The 21,094-nt window shown below is 39.2% G+C and overlaps 1 protein-coding gene across 1 annotated transcript in view; it reads right to left on the bottom strand.

Annotated features, from left to right (window-relative positions):
* The window catches only part of PIK3C2G (phosphatidylinositol-4-phosphate 3-kinase, catalytic subunit type 2 gamma), a gene marked incomplete at both ends in the record, with an annotated part of 86,550 nt that overhangs the window by 29,966 nt on the left and 35,490 nt on the right, over positions 1-21,094 (bottom strand). The gene's annotated exons all lie outside the window — the stretch shown is intronic.

The raw sequence follows: 21,094 nt of genomic DNA, 5'->3' as shown, positions 1-21,094 counted from the left end.
AAGTGAAAATAAGTTGCATTTTTTGAAGTCCGGTCTTAAATATATATCCCTAAATCCATTCTTTTTTTTTTTTCTCCTGCCAGTACACTTACACAATCAAGCACATCTTTCAGCTAGGAGGTGCATTTAAAGACCATTTTAGTCTCAGACGTATCATCAGTTCCAGAAACTTTCACTATTTTAAGCTGAGGAGACATTTCTGAAATTGGTTATACTGCTGAAAAGAGTGAAATGAGCCCACTTTATTCCTTTCCTTACTGGTAAGCGTTGGTCTAGAGAAAAAACTCTGCTTTTAGTTCTACTGAAGTTTGTAAAAGCTTTGGAACTGGAGTTATTACCAACATAAAAGTCAGAAACAAAACCAAAAACATACTTTTTTTTTTTTTTCCCATGTTTACCATGCAGTCTTCTCTAACTACGCATTCATTTGGGCCAGGAAAGCTGTGGAGTTTAGTGGTTTTTTTTAGTTAATTGAATTGGTCACTGGGAAATTTTTTCCTTATGTGGGCCAGAGGTTTTGTACACATTTGTTTTATTTTTATAAGTGTAGATAGAATCATCAGCTTTATATTGCTACTAACATCCTGCCCATCCCTGGGGATTTCCCTTTGCCTGAAGGACTGATGAACTGCTCTTTGCTTTTGTCTGAACTTTCCTTCCCACAACTTCATCCGTAAGAACATCTCAAACCTTAAATTCCTTATAAATGCCTGAGTCTTAAAGCAGTTTCCCTTGCCTGATGAGGTTACCCAAACCTAACAAATAATGCTAGTTGTCACAGCACAGAAATCAGAGAAGCTGTTGACTTTCAAGGCACATCGCATATGAATATGTCACGTAACAAAAAGCAAGAACAAGATATATATCAAACACTGATATTTAAAGGTAAAAAATCATAATTCCTACAGACACTTCAACTCCTTCAAATCGTATATAAGGCATTACAGTATTACTATCGCAGCCCATGCATCTTTTGGTGATGAGGGATTCTTGCCATCTTTTATAAGGCAATGATCCTTCTAGGTCCTCTTTTCCTATATAATTCAATGCAGAATAATATCACCTACTGGTTTCTGAAAAGCCTTTCCAGTTACACAAAACCTCTGAACATCTAAGGGTTTATAAGTACTGAAAATCTTAAAAGAATGTGTGGTGTTTCTATCAGAGATGCCTAGACATGAAAGGGAAGAGATACGAGAAGTTTATCATCAGCACTCTCTGGAGAAGATTGAAATGACATTTCTTTCTGTAGACTAGTAAAAACAAATAATTACTTTTTGGATCAGAAAGAAATACAAATTGTCATTGCAGTGCCTGGTGGAAGGCAGAGACAGCTGTATTCTTATCCTGAACCCTCCACAAACTGAAGAAGGCTGAGAGCACATGCATGTATGCTGGTGGATAAACTAATTCTTCCAGATTTCAAGCAGAGTAAGTCCAAGATTCCATAGGATGGGATTCATTTGCTTAAATGTAGTTACCTCATGCCATTTTAAATATCCTAGGAAACCCTATTTGGCCTCCAGCTGCTGCCTTGGAAGGGCATGGGCCCAGTAGAGGCAATATCTCATGTGTGCCACTCCCATACAGATGTCTCAGATTCCCTATGCTGTGTAAAATAGCCTATGTTTAGGGTACTGAATCACACTCTGCAGTGGTCTTTTAGCTCAGTTGTAGGCAAACACGATGATTTAAAACAAAAACATACTCTGTCCACTTCAACAGCTAGTCAGGAAGAAGCTTGGTGATTATTTTTTAAATAAAAGCATTACTGGCACAGTCCAAACTGTCACATAGGCAGGAATTTTAGCGTACCAAAGCAGAGCCCAGCTCAGTCTCAGTCCGGCTAAACAGCTTGCATTTCTCTTGGAGCACAGGCAGAATGAATTTGTTCACTTCTGCCCTGCAAAGACAAGTGCCAGTGTATCTAAGAAAAGATGACATCACTGTGATATTTATTTTCAACTGGCCAGGTTATGTTGGTGCAGAATCTTCTGTCTGCACTTAGGCTTGCATTGGAATCAGCTCCTAAGCATCTAAATCATATTAATTCACCTACTCCATTTTTAATGGTACATATTTAGAGAATCCAGAAAGGCTACCTTTTAATGTTTGAGAAGTCCCTTTAATCCTTTCAGATATACAGAACATTAAACCAACTTTTAATTCCCTAAAATGAAAGGCTTAGGATTTCACATGCAGGAAGCAAAATAGCAAAACCGAAATGTTTTCCTATTTTAAACAGAGCTACTCCCTGCATAAGGCAGATCAACTTAGAACATCCAGTTTTTGATTATTCTTACGGCTGAGTGTTCACAGAAAATAAGCTTATATACACATACAATATAAAGATTTTTTTTTTTTACCTGAGAAAGGATTATGGACTAGATTCAGATAGCTTATGCATAAGGTGTACATGAGGACAGAGGATGTATAGAGTTCTGAATCCTGCCCCACATGCTTCTTGAGCCCAGTCCATGGGGAAAGTTGAGGCAGTCATCATGATCTCAGTGGTAAAATCCACTTCCATGCCAGCTGCAGCCCAGCACACACTCCACAGTCTGAACCCACATGGCAGCTTTTGACAGTGCACGTGCTTCCTCAGCAGCCCCATGAGGGACTCAGGGCTCTGCACTCAAAATGTGTCTGGTGACTGCGGTACAGGCAGCACAACTTCCTTCTGCCTGCCCACTGGGATACCTATGCTTTTAAAAGCCTGTAGACATTAATTTGCAAAATGATTTGGATTAACTGGGTCTGACTTCTATATTCATTTTACAAAAGCAGTCCCAAGAAGGATACAAAGGACAGCTTTTAATGTGATGACTCATTGTAGGCTTTGTGGAAATGTTTATTCAACAACTGAACAAATACGCAGTTGTAACTCTGTCTTCCCAGTTTCCTGGCCCACACATCTTCACCCTCAGTTGCGAGAACTCAGGGGGGATAGAAAAGTCTGCAACTTCTGAGGTAGCAAAATGGAGAAATGTTCAAGACACTAATGAAATTTTCAAGTTAGGACAAGATGCCTAGCTGTGACAGAGGAAGACAAAATTGGAATGATTTAAAACTCAAGGTTGCCAGTAAGGAAATATGTGAAGTTTTTTGTTTGGTTTTTTTTTTTCCTGAAATTTTCACAGGGTTCTGCAAGACAGAACTCAATATAAAAGCCTGGCTTTATGCCAAGCCTATACAGAGGATCTTGCTCCTAACAACAGGGAGACTTCCTCACTCTTCAGGATTCTCTGATTTGGGACAAATGCCCTCATTCTCAGCAAGGCCAGGGTAATTCAGATATACTGTCCCAAGGTCATTTTATGGGAAATAGCACTACAGGGCTGGAAACAGAAGGATGCTGACCTGAAATTTAGTAAAGAAGCAAACTAGACTGCCCCTACATAGCAGCAGTCCGAGGGTCCAAGTCAGATTCTGGGATGCCCTGAAAGGTGCCCCCGACTTCCTTTTGCAAGCAGCTGCTTCTCTTCCTTTCTTCATGCACCCACTCCATGCTGGCAAGGTGGCTACAACCTCATTTTCTGGCACTCGCAGCTGCAGAAACGTGTGTATTTTTTTTCCGGGTACAGAAACACAAGTGTGCTGGAGAGATTTTTGCCAAAGGGCAGAAAGGAAGGTGGGCTTGAATCAGGCTGAGTTGGCTGCTGTGTCAGAGAAGGAGAAACAGGGCTAAAACCAGCATCTATGGAGAAAAGGGAAATTTTAAAAAAAAAGGGAGGTAAAAAAAAAAGAGAAGGAAAGGAATGAGACTGGATGGATCTTGGTACCCAAACAGGTGAGCTGTCCTCATTCTCCTTCTGTGGTGTGGGGAGAGAGGGAAGCTGGTGCTCTAAAGACCTTGCAGCAGACACTTTCTGCTCTGAGTTGCTTTTGGCAGACAAGTGAAAGAGTGAGGCTGCTCAGACAACTCTGCTGCTTGAACATCTGTTCCTTGTCTCCTTCAGAAAAGGGAGCAGGGTGAATCAGAGAGTAATGCTTGACAGGACAGATTAGCTTGCATGTAGCCTGTTAAACCACATTGTAGCAAAAGAAACCCAAGAAAAGGCCAGGATCTCCAGTATCTCATTGCAGGTTTTAGCCCCTATCTTCTATGAAAGAGCGAGGTACAGTTTGACTGGGTTATTTACATGTGGTGTCAAAGTCAGACTAGTGACCCTAGTTAATTCATTTCCAAGTGATGTCTGGTATTTATTACACAAAAGTTGTGCCTACCAGCACACACACTGTGTACATTTTCCTCAAGGTGTTTTGAATTCAGAGACACACCATGAAAATGAGGTGCCTTAGGGTTTTAAGGTGAGGTACTTACTGTCGTTGGTCAATCTTTGGTAAATTTGACAAAGGAAGTCAATATGCTGTGTTGTGAAGGTATATTTTATGCTTGTTTTCTCTTTCACTAAGCTGGAGGCAGGACAAGTCACAGAAGAAGAGAACATTAGTACAAGACTGCTGCTCATTATAACAATAATTGTTTTAAAACTATTCTCCACAGCCCTTCGTATCAAAGATTAGCACACACACTTTTCTACCGCTGCACAGCTTCCATGTCTGAGGTTGCCATCCATCCTGATTTTCATTAGACATCCTGCAACACTCCTAAGCTGTCCTTTGTGCTCTATTGTGCCATAGACTATGGCATACACCTGAAGCATATGACGGATTTCATTTTTGACTCCTTGAAGAAAACATTTTACTGTTTGCATTCTTAAACAGGAGAGTAAGTTACAAGGGTGGTTTGCCAGTGGGGTTGCATTTGGGCTTTGCAGCTTCTTAATCCCACTGCAATTTATTTGCAGACACAAGGATGAGAGAGATGACAAGAATGTGCAGCTGAAGATTAATACCTCCATCGAGCCTGTGATGGGCCATGAGGATGAGTGGGCAACTGCTGCTATTAATTACTCAGTTGCAAGTAAAACCTTTCTTAGTTTTTTCTTTTATCTCCCCAAGATTACATTGGACAAGGTTTTTAGTTCCCTGCCAGTGATAACGGGAAAAATCCCTTTGATAGAGATATCAACATAGCAAGTACTGCACAAACACTGTGAACTCCAACAAATTCCAGATTCTAACAAGTGCCCGTCTTCCTCCATCCCCTATGCCCGCAACTCCCCTTACTCCTCTGCAGAGTACAGCCAAATCTGCAGAACTCATCTTTTTCATTTGCCAGGTGGTCTGCTCAGACACGACCTCTTTAGACAAGCCAGACTCTAAGGCAGCAGAGTCCCAAGCTGGCAAACATGACTGTGGCTTTTCTGATCTCTTTGCCAGTGCCTAGGATGGATGACTGAACTTGCTGAAGCTCCCAGGAATGTGTCTATAGGATGGCAACTATTGCTTCAGAGAACAGAAAGGAACACTTGCACTTGTCGCAATGTAATCTCTGTTCCCAGCCTCCTTCACAGCCTCGGTGAGATAAGCCTTCAGTGGCCAGCAAAATTTAATTTCATTAACAGTGCTGAAAAGCCTTAAAGCGGCTCTGTTCTCATGGTCCTTTGTTATTCAAGAGAAACATACAGTCTATCTCTGTCAACTTCCTTTAAAAAATAGATACAGGATAATACTTCCCTTTTTAAACTAACCCCAAATTCTAGGAAGGTGTGATTTATGTACTACAAGTCAGAAAGGAAAACAGAAAACAAGCGCACCATTCTGTGTAGACCTATTGGGGCATGGCAATCAACAAAGCAACAGACATAAAAACAAATGAACAACTGAGAAGAACAAATTGCCTAACATCTTGAGAACAACACAATTTTTGCAGGGGAGAATGGGGAGCAAAGTCAATTAGGCAGAAGAGTTAATGTACAACAAAGATGGAAGGGACAGAGCAGTTCTCCCAAATGACTGTAGTACCAGGCATTTTCCATAGGTTTACAGAAACACAGTGCAAGGTCATCCACTTGACTGGAAGGACCAAGACGAAACTCCCTTTCACTCTCCCTTTCTTTGACTGAGTACAAAGCCAGCAGAAAGGGAGAAGCACAAGAGGGCTGGCAGAACTCTGCCTTGTCTGCTGATCTTTCTTCTCTTCTTTCTTTCTGTTCTAGAACAAGAAGAGAATGAAAGTTTACATTTCTTGAGTAGACCGAGTGAAGCGCGGTACAATATTTTCTCTGAATCTTTCTAACCAAGTAAGTCTCCAGGACGGAAGAGCAGCAGCTGTTCCATAGCTTGCAGCACCTGTCCACTTTTGGCTCTTCAAACCCCTCACGGAAGAAACCTGCAGTCAGGTTCACCTGCTGCTTCTCATATAACAGAGCTGCTTTTATAGACTCATTTTTCAAAGCATTACCCTTGAACGGAAAATACCTCTGCTTAAAGTGAAATTTTGTTTTGAAAGGCCATGCGATACATTTGCTTTTGTTTTTCTGATTCTTTTTTTATAACATAACTTAGAACAGATGTCTAACACGTTGGTCTCCCTTAGACAACAAAAAATTGTTCCAGACTTCTTATAAAGTATACTGGTTAGGCTTGAGAAACACAACATTTGTATGGGAGCCAAGGGACTAGTTGCCATTATTTGCTAATCTTCTCTCAAAGACCTTTATGAAAAAGGCAACACAATTTGCATCCAGACAAATCACTTGATCCAGTAGATTCAGTCAACCCAGTTCCCCCCACTTCCACTGAATGCCTTAACTGTGGAATGCATGTCCTGCTGACTCACAAAAATTAGCAGATTAGTGAAAACAAAGGCTATGCTACACTCTGCAAGTAAGTTGCCAAACCCTGCTAAGGTTGCCTAGCAGAACATTTTTTTATGTGATACATAATATAGTTAGTTGCACACACTTCTGTATGAAGAAAATAAACCCCAGATAAAACTGTTTTTGTCTGGAGAAGAAAGAGCATTTACCTTGAAAATGAACTGTATCAAGGATTAATAGGAGAGCATAATGCTGCACAGGTACCACTATCACTACCAGATAGTAGATGCTACCTGGTCTAAGGTCTAAGCAAGAAATGACCACCCTCAGAACATGTCTTCTCCAATTTGTTGAATGGACATGTTAACATCAATATAAGTGCTACAAGAATTATCTAATAAAAAGAAGTGTTAACAGTGTCTGTCTCTTTCTGCTGCAGTTTGTAAAAAAAGAAAAAAGAAATTGTTAGCAAAGTCAGTCTCTTTCTAGTCTGCTTCTCTTCATTGGGTGGGGTCTGCAAGCAGCAGAGGATCAAATTTGTTAACACACTATCATGAACTCAAAAAATACCTGCAGCAGTACACCAACATAACACAATTAATTGTTGTTTCCAACAACATCTGTGTACAACAGTGATGGCTTTGGGTAACTTCAGCATCCATGAGTGAGGGTTCACCGTCTGCCAAAGATCCCACCCCAGCATCAATCAAAAGCTACAGAAATGAAATGCCTTCACCCCGAGGTGTCATTAAGTCCGACAGTGACTTAAGCTCAGGCTTGCAACTATAGGTCTTACTGCTCTCAACTATTAATAGAAAAAGTGCCACTGTCTCAGTGAAGAGAATCAAAGAGAATAATTAACTTTGCCATCCAAAAACAGTATTCCGAATAATAATTTTAAAAAGCTGCTTAACAAATGTATTGCATTTAATATCTGCATGACAATTAGAAATGGGGCAGTATTATTTTGCATTCAATGAGAAATGTGGCATTCAAGTCTGGCATTAATTTTGAAAAGTCTGTTTCCAACTTTGCAAGTGCTTTCTTCATGTGACTAGTTACGTCCCTGTCTGTGCTTGTTTCAAAATTGCGAATTTTCTCCTCAGAACAAATGCCATATTGTTCTCAGAATTTCATGCGGTATCTTACTTAACACCAGAATCAGCAAGCCTGAAAGCTACAAACTATCTATTTTTGTAATAGCTTGGAGTAAATTTGTGGCGTAGGAACTGAAATGCACCATTCATTCCAGGTATAACAGAAATTGTTGTATTCTTCCCAGTGGGTAACTGCATTGGAAGCTTGCAATGAATGGGATTAGATGGGATAATCACCACTAAAATAAGCAGACCCAATGGCTTTAACAGGATGATGTCCAAATATGCCAGCAATTAATTGGATACTGGAGGTGACTAAGCTACTCTACATTCAAACCATGTAAATAAAACACAAAATTTGTTCAGGTTCAAGCAGTCCATTAGAGCCAATGGAGTTGCTAAGCTTTGTACTGTATCTGAATTTAGGCCACAGTTATCACAGCAATACACTGAGCAGAATCTGAAAATATTTTTCTTCATCTGCCTATTGTTTGGGTAGTTTATGTCTACCAAAAGGGCTTTGGATAGCTTCTGTAGCTTCCCATTAGCTTCACAGCTGGAACAAAAAATCCCTGATGATACTATAAAACAAAATGTATGACACAAAACTAATTCTTTATGGTTCTGCATGCACTGGGCAATCAATATTTATATGAAACTGCAGAATTAAACCTGAGTTACACTGCAACACTTTGGTTAACCTCACTTGAAAAAGCTGTATGCACTTTTTTGCTTTTTTTTTGCTGTTATAGGTTTTTTTAACTTTTTTACATGCTAATACACTGTAGCTACTAAGTAGCTTCAGGGAGAAAACGAAAATTGTCTTTCTACAAGGTCATTACGGCCTTTGGCTGCTCATATTAGGAAAAGTTCCAGATTTTATTCATACATTCTGATCCAGATTTGTACTTTATAATCCTAGAGTTTTCAGATTACCTTTCTTATGACTCACCCTGGGAGGGAGGGGTTTGGTTTTTGGGGTGGGAGGTGGGGGGAATAGGAAGAGTGAGTGACATTGCTTTGCAAATATTATGTCATTCAAAAGAATTTATTCCGCAGAACAGAAGATCTTGAGATGGGCTGTTAATTTTCCTATTTGCTGTGCACTCAGTTACAATAATTTACTTTAACAATGTCTACAATCAAAGCTGTTATCTTTCAAATAGAGTCTCTGATTTTTACAGGTACTCAGATACCAACAGCAGAGGAAGGATAGATGAGATTTGGTACATTCCAAATACATGCAGAGTTAATGTTTCTTTGAAGGCAGCATCACTTCTACCTCTCTGGAAGAAGACAGTAGACCCATTGTGTTTTAAGCGCAGGTAATACAGGTGCAAGAAGAACTAGGGTCCTGATCCCACATTACTTCCTGACATATCTGTCTCTTCTGGATCTTCACTTTCATCTGGACATCTCTGCTCTAGCTAGTGGCTCTGCTTATCTTCTTTTCCCAATATCTAACAAAGGGAACATTTTTCAGATCACTGCCTACACAGGAATAGGGAGGTATAATGAGCCTTCAGCAGGTACTGCTTTAGGTGTTTCAGCAATGACGGTACCTCAGTGTAATTACAAGATTGCCCAACTTTCTGTTTTAAGTATTCCTCTCATATCCGATGTAGTATGCTTTCTGTAAGATGTCGAGTCTTCTTTTTCTGGCAGTTTGCCATGTGGCATCTCATTAGAGAAGCCTACTGAAGAGTACAGCTTCAGTGCAGGACCAATGCTGCACAACAACACAGGATCCATGGATCAGATTGTCAGATCACAGCAACTTGTTACCTCTGTGCATGTGTGTGTGACTTTGTCAAAGGAATAACTTTGAGAGAACTTCCACAGCTCAAATAAAGTGGCATCATGAAGACATATGGTCCTTTGCACTTCAAAAATAACTAGCAAAACTCATTTGTTTTCAGGGAACAGAAGACAGAGAATCAGACTTTTCAACAGTGGAGTTTCTAGAGTCCCAATAATGCTTTTTCATCTTTTCATGACTCTGACTCTTCTAAGGGAGAAATCTCTTCAGACTGCAGCTCTCCTTATGCATAAGGCTCTCTGCAGTCTTCCTCAAACAAGATGATACCTACCATGTTTTCATTTAATTAAAGCAGAGGAGACCATGAGAGACGGCTCTTGTCAGCTCATTCCTGTCAGTGGCAGGACAGAAGAACAAGCATTTACATTTCTGTTATCTTCATTCCTCTTCTTTCTAGGTCTGTTTTCTTTCTTCCTCTCTCGTTTGATTTTTCTTCCTCTTTTCTTGGTCTCTATTCATTTTTCGCTCCCCGTTGCATATAGCAACAGTATCTTTTGCAAGGGTAGGAGAGGAGAGCAGAGCAGAGAAGGAAATATCTTTAGATTACTCTTTTTTAAATACTAGTCTGGTTCTGATCTTCCTTCTGTTTCAGCGCTTTATTGCCACCAAATATTGGCTTTGTAAAAAGAGAAGTGGGAATTTGAAGTTAAGCTCATGTACCAGGGAAAACTTGCTGTAAGATATTAGTAAGAGAAAACTTTTCTTTTTTAGTTGGCCCAAGGGTATTTTCCTAGTCGACAGCTGGCCTAGTTACCATGGAAAACAGAAGAACTGGAGGGCAGGCACAGTAGGAAAGTGAGGCATGGGCCTATGTGAAATTAAGTTGGCTTAGTTTGCAGAGGCTTGCTGAAATTAATCTCTCATTTCAGTCAGCTTGTTGCTCTTTCATTGCTGGGTAGTAGACATTAAGTTTCATTTAGGTTTACAAGTCCATCTTAGCTCTGCTGAGACATGTTCAACTGTGGGACCAGATCTGAATAAACTTTTGAATAAACTAAATTCCCTTTTAATGAACTCCTAAACAAAAAGGCATTACTTCTTAAGCTTTTATCAAGGAAATCTTACATGACTCTCTTCACATCAAACCATATAGTCTTGGGGTTAAAATTCATAGATTTTAATGTCAGAAGAATTTAAGGCAGATATAGGAATGAAAATCCATCTTGAATTCCTGATTTTACTTTCTGTGTGATCTTGGCAAAATTCTTTAATTTTTCTATGCTTTTGTTTTCTTTTTCAAAAGAGGAAAGGATTATTTACCTTCTCATAGGATGCTGTGTTTGTTTGTAAGTTCCTTTTATGCCACAGAGGTAAATGCCACGGCAAATAGGTCTGTTTAATAATATTGCCACCTCCTTTCCATGTGGTACTCGTATAGCCAGCATTTTTCAAATCATATGGGAGAAAATAGCAGCCCTGGGCATTTTTTCACTCATGAGAAAAGCAGAATTAAGATTTAGTTGTTGTGATGAAAAGTTCAGCTCTAGTTCCAAGACTCACAATCACATTTGTGAAAGTATTATTGCAGTAACCAGATGTCATATTTCCATATGTCCTGAGTCAGGTAAAGAGTGGAGTGTGCTCTCCAGGGGCAGTTACTGCATTGGCAGAAGAAATATAGATCAGTCATCTGATACAAAATGCTGCTGGGACTTTGAAACTCACTGGCTCTGCTATAGATATCTTTCTTGCACTCAGAGTGCTGTCCTTATGCTCAGTCCACGTGAGGGTGCAGCTGGATAGCAGACTGAGAGGCAGAAATCATAACTTTCCTCCCTTCTCCCACTATACACATGCTTACTCACTTTTTATTGCGTGAATACCCCTGAATCAACCACATTTCTCCTTAGATGTGTACTCTGCTGAGTGAGCAAAAATCTCTGTGTGCCAAAAATTAATATGGATAAGTGCCATATTATTTCTACCAGCAAAGCGGTGGCAGTACTCACAGGGTGGCAGCCATGGGCGAATCTTGCAGAGCCAGGCAAATTACTGTTTAAACTTCCTTTAAATTGCTGTTTAAAAAACTCCTGATGATAAAGCAGGGCAACAGCTGAAAACTGCATGTGTCAGCTTTAAACTGATGCAAAAAATGATATTAAAATGGGCTGTTATTTAAGTGACTTTCCATTTTCCAACCATGACCAAGCAAGATACTTCTGAGCAACACATAGCATAAAGCACTGACAATTGCAAGAAAATTTGCCACGATGGCTGCTTAAATTCATCTCAACAAACTGCCCTATCAACAAAAACACATACGTGAGATCTGTGGGTTATGCAAGTCACTCGGAAGTTGGTTAAGCAGTGCCTATTAGAAAAGTTTAATTAATAAAAATGCTTCTCCTGATAGAAATCATCACACACAATGGAATGACATTGTGGAGAAAGTTAAGTAGAAGAGTAAATACTGACTTCTAATACCAGACTCAACAAGAGAAATGCTACAGGTCAAAGTAGAAATTAGCTGGGCTTGGTAAGCAGAGTTTTATCAGCTGTCGTTATGCCAAGCCCTAAGCAGCGTTGAAATCTTGTTTACTGTCTGACCTCCTCTGTGCCCAGTGCTCACAGGATAATTATTACAGATAGCAATGCCCTGTTTCCCGGACAGAACCCCACTTTCCTTGCTGATGTACAAACAAGGTCTTCCCTCAGTTAAAAATGTATAATGTGTTATGGCACTCACAGTAAGGGACTGTTCTTTCAGTTAATCCATGCCCATGGATTTGGCTCTGGAAATCCCTGTTCAATCCCTTCTGCATTAGCCAAGATGGCAGCTGCCACACTAAAGCTAATGAGCCTGATTAATATCAATTCAGTAAATTAAATTTTTTTCCAGATATCAGATAATTTTGTACTAATCCAGACATTTATACCCATTTAATATCAGCTGATGTAACATCATTTCTCATTTAACACTAACTAAAACCTACTGGCTTCTTATTCCAAAGAGCTTTTGCTGTCCTTATAACTTATGGCTTTTTATACAGCAATTTTTCAAATAATATCATCATCATCGACTTCTATGTTTTCTGCCTAGTTGCAGAACTTTTATATGCAAGCATGTGACTGGTGACATGGGCAGAATGGAACAATCAGGTAATTTCTCTTAAGGATTTTGATTTTAGCAATTTTTCTTCATATTTCCCATTATATATTTGTAAAACTTCTGATTAAAACAAACAAATAAAAATATAAGAAACAACTCTTCATATAAGCAGCATTGAACTTAGCCCCTCTAGTTTGGTGTTTTGGGTTTTTTTTTAACTAAATATTTTTGGGTTTGTTCAGCTTGCCTTCAGGCTTGGTTTCTTCAGATGCTAGAGAAGAAAGTGCACATCCCTGCTGCTATGCCATTTGCTCTTATTGTAATGTAAAATATAAAATCCCTCACTGGCCACAGTAGAATATCAATATTTATATACCAAGGAACCGACAAGAGGTAAGAGGAAGCATACTTCATTACACTTCTGGGTGAAAAACAGTGTTAACATTTGTGCGATGGAGTGTTTGCAGTGGCCCAACACTGTCATCGCTGATGGCAAGTGGTATTCCTTAGGGCTGAACATATCATTTAACTATTCTTCTCTGTCTGGGATCCTATCCTGTGGTTTTCACCATGATACTATCTTTCAGCTGTAACATGACCTGTGTGGAACACTACAGAAAGTTACTGATGAAAGTCTCCATCTGTTGTATCATCCAACAGATGATACCTATTACCAAGTTTTCTTATTTAGGAAACACCCATATCATTCTCAATCCTTCCTAAGATGAGAGCACCCTTTCTGCAAGATGTTATCTAAGGGCCACCCTGATGGCTCAAGAATTGAAGGACCATGGAAACTGAATCAGTAAACAAGCCAAGACAGTTACAGAATTCATTTGTAACTTACAGAAACACGTAACAGCTGATGTCAGGAGGGACCTCAGGAGGTCCTCTGGTCTGTTCCCTGTTCAAAGCAGAGCTAGCTCTGATACTGGATCAGGTTGTTCAGAGAGCTTGGCCTCAGCAGCAGCAACTTTCCCCTTCCTGAGACAGGGGAAGCAAGAGGTGCAGTTTGACCAAATGACGATGAGACCCCAGAATACGAGGCGGTTTCAAAAGATATGATCTAATGACAGGCAGGCCTTCAAGGTTACCTTAGGAAGACTTAAAATTCTGTTGACTGTCTTAACTTTTTGGAAGTAGTAACATGAATAAGCAGGCAAAGAACTGCATTTCTAAGTTGTGAACGTCACTCTGGTCAGTGTTCAGTCCCATCAACTGCACTGCAACTGAAAGGCAATTTCTGGCAAGCACTTCCAGCTGGGGCACAGCTGTCACAGGAACAGCAAATACTTCAAAATTTCTGTGATATAGATTAATTTTAGGGTATGAACAAAGACTCCACATTATTCTTTACACTGTCTAAACCACATCAGCCAGAACTACCCTTCGGTACAGAAGAGCGGAGATTGGGGTTTTGCCTATGCCACTGCCTGAACAACATTTTCTTGCGTGTTTGCAATGCAAACCATGTAAGAGCTTCTTTCTCTGAATGAACAGCTGACTATTTAGTTACCACTATTTGGCCTACAGTCTTCCAGGTTCTTAGAAAAGCTGTGTCAGGCAAAGGAGGACAGTTCAGTCAGAGTCAGGATTTGTGTGAAATGATCAAGTATGAGTCTCCAGTGGCTCCTCTGAAAGGGAAGTTGATGGCTGTTTGTTTTCTAGAATCAATAACTTAGACTGAGCTAGAAGCACAGAGTGGTTACATGTCTAGGCACAAGGGTCTCCAGAGGAACATGTAGCAATATAGGCAATCAAATCAAAATTACACTATATAGAGAGGGGAGAGTAACCACACAGGTTATACTTGGGAATAATATTTTTTTGTGGAAACAGTTCTAAATCTCCCAGTTCTCTCAGCAGGTCTTCACCTGAATCTAAACTTCGCAGCTGGGAGAAATTAACTCTTGTTTCTCGGAGAACACAGCAGAACTATATTACTTACTGTACTACTTATCTCTGCTCTCTTCTTTTGCTTTTCTGCATCCTTCCTCCTATAAAGATATTTTGCTTTACTATCCTTCTCAGTTTCCTGGGTTACCCTGTCCCTTAGCCTGCCTAAAGCCTCTTTTGCATCACTTCAATCATAGTTCCACTCTTCTGTGCAGACACTGGGAATATTGTGGCAATTCCCTCCCTTCCCAAACCAGTGAAGACTGCCTTGACTTCTGAGCCTGGGAGAAGAATTGGGATCTTGAAGCAGGAGAGACAGAAATGTTTGCAGAGCTGGGTGGAGGGAATTCCCAGTTTCAACCCTTTCAACTGCCAGAAGCATGCTGCTTTGCACATTACATCCTCTACCCATTTCCAAGTGAATCTTGAAGAAAGCTTTCAGTTTCCAAATATGAAACACCACAATTAGATTATAAAGACTGCATGCAGGAAAGCATGTGCACCAGTAGATATACCTGTAAATATAAAACCACCACTGCATACATGTGAGAAAGCGCTGGTCTGGGCATGCTGCTTTGCACATTACATCCTCTACCCATTTCCAAGTGAATCTTGAAGAAAGCTTTCAGTTTCTAAATATGAAACACCACAATTAGATTATAAAGACTGCATGCAGGAAAGCATGTGCACCAGTGGATATATACCTGTAAATATAAAAACACCACTGCATACATGTGAGAAAGCACTGGTCTGGGAATGGAGCGTAAGGTCGTCTTGGGGGAACAGTTATTTTAATTCCACTGGATGACAGACTGTGAACAATTGCTGGGAGAAGCTGAACATGAAAACTGAGCAGTTATGTAAGGGAAAAAAGATTTTTTTTTTTTTTTAATCTATTTGGATATAAGCCCTGCTACACAAGCTAGACAAATGAAGAGTAAGAAGCATAAAATAGGATTTTATTGAGAGAGATGTTGAGGGCTGCTTTGTTGTTTACACTGAAATACTTAGAGTCACCTTTTATGTCTAAGGATTTGAACTCTCCAAGCCATTTATCAGAAGAGATGAGAAAGGAAATCTCAGGTTTTGAGAGGGATGATGCTGATTCGAAAAGATTATCCACTTGTGTATGTGCCATTGTTTCTTTATTCAAGTGACCATTAAATTTTTGTTACTATGTTATATTATTATAATACCTATCTCAGTGCTCTCTCTCCTTTTAATGAGGAGGACTTTATTATTCCTAGTTTTACTAACAAGATGGTTCATTTACTTGCTCATTCACTATGGTTTATCTAGATCCTTCTAAGGGAAACAAGAACAGTCAGCAGTAGAGAAATCCTTTTTCTAGTTCAGACCAGGCAATCTCTAAAAGCCATCTCCTAAAACATCTCAAAATTGATCACCTCTGCAGTTGTTCTTATCATTAATAATGTTAATAATACTAACAAAAGGTATTGGCGTTACTTCCATGTCTATTAATCCACACAACAGAACCTGCACCACTCTAGAGCTGCAAGCGTTCCATTGAACTCTGCTTGCAGGGCTCAACCGCATCTTGGAAATTCGGTCCTCTAATATTTTTTTCTGATGAGACCAAGATCCAGCATTTTATTTTGCTTCTGCCTACTAAAATCCTGAGCTGAGTAGAAACAAAGTATGAATAGAAACAAATTTGTATTCACCTTTTAAAATTTTCAGTGAAGGTAATTTGTATTAGCTCTTTGAAAGACAGACAGACAAATGAAAAACAATACCTACTCCAGGACTGTAGCTTTGATCAAATTTACAACCAAATAATTTCCCATATACATGCTGCCAGCAATTTATCCTGTCTTAACCCCCACCCTCCACTTAATAACACCTTTTTTTTTTTCTTAGCATAAGGAAATGGGTTTTCCCTCAAGAAACAGCCATCAGTGAACAGCAGCCAGGTGACATACGGCACAGGTGAGATGCCAATGGTATTTCATAAATCATTATGTTTAAAAGCCAGTCTGTTTTCAAAGCAAAGAAGTAAAACAGTCTGTTAATAGTTTAGGATTGAGCAAATCAGATGAACACAAAGAGGAGGAGATGTACCTGATATAACAACCTTTGTATTAGGGATTGTCTTAAAACACGCATTGCATCTCCTCTAGGTTTTAAAAAAATGCTGGTGACTTGCTTTAGAATGAATGGGGTACTTTTCAACAGTATGGGGGAGGGGGAAGATAAATAATTCAAAATTGCTCAATGTGGCACTCAGTGGGTTACCTCAGCCACAAGTCTCTACTTGTACATCTCCAGTGACTAGCATAAGTATTAAGACTTCTTTTTTTTAACTTCATCTGGCACTTCAGATACCATCTGAATGTTCGTATTTAAGCTCAATGTTTCTGTGAAAAGCTTTGATTTTGACGAACATTTTTCAAAAAAAAATTCAGTGAAAAATTCCTACTATCTATCTTACACCAACAGCCACCCACTATTGGTATAATATTGTGATAACGTATCTCTGAATATCTTTATATAGGAATAATGACCTTTCAGAGACAAAAGTCAATTCTTGTAGCCTGATTTTCTTTCTGAAACAAAGAAATAATGTCATGAACTTTGCCAGACAATGTTCTGTGTATTTGATACACCACAGTGGAAGCTAAAGAACTATCCAGCTGTCTTTTGACTGAGATGTCTACTGGTTGTATGAACTATTGGGTAGAGTTTGACAGTCTTTAGATTTCTAAGGAATCTTAATTACTTTAGATTCACTGGTCACTTTCTGTTATTTAAATCAAAGATCCAACATACATCAGTTTTAACCAAGTGGGCTCTTTGCCAAGAAAACACTGAATGAGATGATGTGAGACATGTCCGTTGCGTAATTCTCTTGCTTAAAAGGAGGTTATTACAACATTAGCAGTGTTGCTCAAGCAAAAAAGTCATGCAGAGACAATTCATCTGACTCCTCTCAGCTTATTTTCAATTTGGTCCCCGTCCAAATGACAACATTATGATTAGAGAGTAATATAGCATTTAGGATGGGTGGGCAGGCAGAAAGCAATTAATGCTTAAGGAAATATTTTCAAACAGCAAGGGTTTTATGAATTTAATCCTGAAATACTCATCATCTGCAAATACCTAAAAATACTGAATTATAATAATTCTGCACTGTTGACCTGGGAGGACCTTTTATCAATCCTTCTGCCTCTCCTCCCTAGAAATACTGCCTTTTATTATAGTTTTTGACCTTTTTTTTTTTTTAATTTCAAAACCTGTTAATAATTTTATTTGGTTTTACATTAGGGAATTTACATTTACATTCTTAGAAAATTCCCACTAGTCACAAAGTAATTTTCTCTTAAATCATTCACTGATGGAACATATTCAACAAAGTCTAATTCATGATTCTCCTTTTTCTAATGTTTCAGTCATTTAGACAAAGGTCCAAGGCCCAGCTTCCATTCTGGTGGAGAATGATGATTAAACCTAGAAATACTAACCACAGAAACATACAACTGACAGCAACTTTAAGATGACTAATAATTCATTACACTGAATGCCCTGTATCCACTTGAAGCCTCTCTCTGTTTATTCATACTTTTCCTTAAAGATGCCGCTGAAAGTGTTCAGAAATAGGAATGATTTACTAAACTCAAACCTGTCAGACAAGGCTGTGATCAACTGCATGATAACTATAAATGAGGATTCCCAACATATCAATCCAAGAAACTCGGAACCTGCACTGCACTTATTCAAGTCATGTGGTAAGAACTCTGCAACACACATTCAAAGAAAAATGGATTGAAAACAGCTCTCTAGGGTAGCTCAAGACAAATTTTGCCAAAACCTGGTTCAAACAGCTGTAGTTAAACCACAAAAGCTTGCTAAGATGGAAAAAGCAAAAGACCTGTAACAGAGCAAGACTTATAAAATGTTTTACATAATCTGATGCAATTTTGAAACATCTGCAGATTCATTTTGCATACAATAATTGCCATTTACAGAAAAAAAGCTTTATACAAAGGAGATCATAATGAAATAGTTTCCACACATTCACAAAAGGTAAAAAGTGAAAGTGCAAGCATGAAATGTGAAGAAAATAAACTTTTTAGATATTATATTTGACAAATTTAAAGTGAGGCGTCCTCTCCTAACATTTCACCTCAACAATCAGGATCAGGTAGCACCACGACTCTGTAGCAGAGAAGCAGCCTGCTGGAAGACCCCTCTCAACCGCAGGATTGCAACATTTCACCAATGAAACACAACACCAGCTGCTCAGCTGACAAGCACAGGAGATTCTCCATGCTGTTCGCTTTCCGACTGAGGATTTCACTCTCCAAAATCATTACAGCCTGATTTGGGAAATTTGCATCATCTTTAAATTGCAGCTACTGTTATTATTTATGATTTGGACCTTTCAGATTATTAAAACTGGTCACTTCATATATTGGCTTAGCTTAATGAATATTTAAAGCAAATTGCAGTGTAAAGACATAGCTTCATAGATTACTCTCAGTCATCTTTTTCCAGCAGTCATTCACAGTGTAAAAAACAAAACAACTCCTCCACATCCATCAAATTCATGACTGAAAATTATCCATTTGAAGTGACAGAACTAAATGAATGTTTTGTCAAAAGCTTTCCTGATTTATTACTACTCTGGTTTACATCCCCAAATGTTCCTCAGGGACAAGCAAAGATTATGTGAGGTATCCGTCAGGAAAGATTTTGGCTTTCTCTTTTGTTTTTGAAGGAAGCATCAATAAAGCATTTTTAATGGAAAAAAGATGAAAGGCACAGATGAAAGCCTAGTGTGACATCTGCACAGAGCCCTGCTCTGAATCCCTTCCTCAGAAACACCCACTCCGCTTCCTCAGTCCTGTTCAACTCCACAAGTGGGTCATTACAGTCCATCACATCACAGCATCAGAGACACAGTAACGGACCACCAAAATGACGCGTTCAATCCTTTCCACAGAGGATATCCAAAAGACAACACCCATCTTTCATATTCAGTTACATTATTGGAGGGGTTATGATAGATATGACTTGAAGCTAGTAGGGAGTTTTCCAGCATAACTGAAAAACTAGATTTGTCAGCTTCAACATTTTCAAATGTAAAAGGAGCCAAACCAAAAATAAATCAGACAAGCAGTGTTTGCAAAAACAATGCACTAAAAAACATTTTTCTTAGTGCTACTTTATAAATCATGAAGCAGCTAAAAAATTAAGGCCAGTTGCTCTTTTCTTTCCCCCCCCCCCCCCCCCCAAATCTTTCACCTTTTTTAGCTTATCTTTTCAACTCTAAGTAGGTTCACTTGTACGCATACATAGTGGCGTATTTTTTCATTACAGTAACATGCACTGATAACTTTGGCATTTGCAGAATTTTTAAGTTGCACCAGATTATAGTATATTCACTAAATTACAAAAGGGCATAGCTTTGATTGCTTTACTAATGTTTAAATGGATTTCTTTTTCTGAAAGGGGTAATTTTTAACAGAATAGGAAAACTAAATCCCTCTTTATATTTAAAATGTTAAAATGCCATGTTTATGTTCTCTGTTAACCTTTCCCGGTACTGTTTGCGATTTGATTTTTAATTCTTTGGAATTTATTTTCATTTTCCTTTTAGTTAGAAGTTTAAAAGTTTAAAATGTTTATTATTTTAGTCAGAACATTTTAATTTATAAAAAGAAATAATAGCATCTGCAACATCTTTGCTCTTTGGTAAATAAATGTTATGTGCAAAGCCATTTAAATTAAGTAAGTGAACTTAGTTCTAGCAAAACGTGTCACACTCTCAGTTCCAGAGAATAATTGCCTGATTAAAAGGCCACTAAAGTCAATGGAAAGAGTCTCATAAAGTGCAAAGAGGTATGGATTCAGACTTCTCTCCTTTGTACATGGAACGGTATAGACAGCAACTTTACAAATATTCCTACTAAAGGGTAGAACACCTGCCAATATGCCTGTAGCTTTGCCAGAAATATAATTTCCAGCATGCAAAACAGGCCTTTGGATTATCTCAGTCAATGTCAGTCTGTGCTTTAGGGTACATTTGTAAGATTAAGTAAGAGACACATGGAGCACTTCCTAGACCTGGAGCCAAACGGCACAGACGTAGTCAGGCGAGTTCCCTCTGCAGCACGCAGACTGCACCTTCACTGTGCACCACTGGGCTGCAGGACTCCCTGCCGCTCTGTGTGCTACACCCTGTGGTCGTAAGATGCAATTCTCTGTGCATGCGTTTGAGCCCACAGCTTCAGAAATACTGTGATGGTTATGTTATAGTCCACAAACGGTAGAGAGATTAAAAGACAGTGAAGGTCAGAGTTATCTGCCTCACATGGTTCACCCCAGCGTGCAAGTATGGGTAGAGCAGTGTTGTAGGACAGAGTGTGTCAAAGCTGGGGCACTTTTGCCCATCTTGTCTTTTAGGGGTGGTTCCTGGAGTGAACTATTCCCAAACTGTGCTTCAGTGCTGTCTTGGAGAAAGCAGTCCAAAACAGCGCCAGGGAGGAAGGCAGCAGTTTCAAATTATGGCAGGCCAAAGGTCTAGCACTTGGTCTTGCTCCCT

This window comes from Fulmarus glacialis, unplaced genomic scaffold (genome assembly GCF_000690835.1).
Source record: "Fulmarus glacialis isolate BGI_N327 unplaced genomic scaffold, ASM69083v1 scaffold2218, whole genome shotgun sequence".
NCBI lineage: Eukaryota > Metazoa > Chordata > Aves > Procellariiformes > Procellariidae > Fulmarus > Fulmarus glacialis.
The sequence above is the reverse complement of the archived record's forward strand: the minus strand, read 5'-3'. Positions and strand labels throughout refer to the sequence as shown.